At 47.5% G+C, this 1,650-nt stretch overlaps 1 pseudogene; it reads left to right on the top strand.

The window, feature by feature from the left end:
- The first annotated feature begins 455 nt into the window (after positions 1 to 455).
- On the top strand, positions 456 to 1,650 carry LOC143645671 (E3 ubiquitin-protein ligase RNF19B pseudogene; annotated as a pseudogene).

Genomic DNA, 1,650 nt, shown 5'->3' with positions numbered 1-1,650 from the left:
TTGTGGAAAAAGGATGTTCGGGGCTCAGACTTTGGGCAGGAGTCCTCTAAGTCTGCTGTGGCAATAAAGAGTTTGTCCATTTCTTGAGGTTCTGGTGCTTTCTTGCATGGTGTTCAGAATTTTCCCTACTTCATTTGAATAGGTAAAAATGGAAGTTCAAGCAAATTAAGATGAATAGTGAAGTTATTTACCATTCTAGCTTCACAATCTCTTAATTTAAAGTGGAATTAAAATTACTTTCAATCTTAAAAAGAAAAAAAATAATGTTGTCAGTCTTGTAGTATTGGCGGACTGGGGAGTGGAAAATCTTCACAATCCCAATCAGATAAGGCTCATTTCCTGCATTAAAAATGTGTTGCCACTTTCTATGTCATAGAAGGTGGCTGAGGCATCCACAGCTGGTCCCAGCTCAGAGAAGGACTCCGAGTGTCTGTGCTTCACACCCCCACATATGAATGCACAGGATCCCAAATGCCACAGCCACTGCAGAGGCTGATGCTTCACCTTCCACAGCATCTTCGTGGTCCCAAGCCACAGGGGGAGCACCTGTGGGCCCCAGGCTGGAGGAGGTGCGGAATGCTACCTGGGGTGGCTTCTACCTGGTCCGGATCATGCCCTCTCAACTGCCAGCACCACTGGTGTTCCCAGCACCTCCATCTTTACCTGCACCTGGACACCAGCCTGTGTCAGTGCCCATCAGCTGCCCCAAGTCAGTGAGTGGCTCCACCCACTGTCACCTACCTGCAACTTACTAGCCCAATGCTAGAGCACAAGTAGGAGAAGTTCCAGCTGTGTCACTACCTGACCTCTGACTTGGGTGCTCCCAGGCAGCCAAGCCTGTGGTTATGCTGTAATTGCATGTGGCGGTGCCAGCTACCCAAGGCTGACCTGTGAGGGGAAAAGCAGTGAGACTGGGCTCTCCAACCACCTCAAGCACACCAGGCATTCAAAAAACCTGCAATGTGGCTGGTCAGCAGGGGGCACACAGTTTTCAGGTAAAGACTAAGTGCTCTTCAGGTCTCAGATAGGACAATAATATGGACCAGATGGCATCAAGCCTCCCCGGGATGCAGCACTGACACCACCAAGATAAATAACAGAAGCTGTAATCACTTGACCTGTGCAGAATGTGGCTGTGTATTTGTTGGCTTTGTCTATAAGAGATCTCAGACTTGCCTTACCTCAGCTGTACCTTCTGGGGCAAGAAATCATGGGGTGGAAAAAGATTCTTAGTCTACTGGACACATTGATTGGTGCTCCAGTGAGGGCTGTCCCTCATGTCTGTTATTCCTTTTCCTGTCATGATCACTGGTATTCCAATTTGTGTAGGCAGAAAAATCTTCACCAAGAGTGAGGGAAGGAAAACCTAAAAGTACATGAGGAATTTGGCCATTGCACACTGTTGTGTATGGCATCCCCAGTTATTGCTGCAGTTAGTTTTGGTCCTGGCATCCCCATTATGCTGGCATATGTGCATAGGTTGTGTCTACTCCTCTCTATTGTGAAGGAGGCTTTGGAACTAGCATATGCAATGGAAAAAAGGTAAAAACTGAATTCGATGAAGATGATGATGTCATCACTGTGGCAAATGCCTGGTGAGCCTTCAAGAATCCCAGCTGTGGGGAAAGCAGCACTGAAGATCTGATATGA

The sequence above is a fragment of the Tamandua tetradactyla genome, chromosome 9, assembly GCF_023851605.1.
Source record: "Tamandua tetradactyla isolate mTamTet1 chromosome 9, mTamTet1.pri, whole genome shotgun sequence".
NCBI lineage: Eukaryota > Metazoa > Chordata > Mammalia > Pilosa > Myrmecophagidae > Tamandua > Tamandua tetradactyla.
Note: the sequence above shows the minus strand (reverse complement) of the source record. Positions and strands in the feature narration are given on the sequence as shown.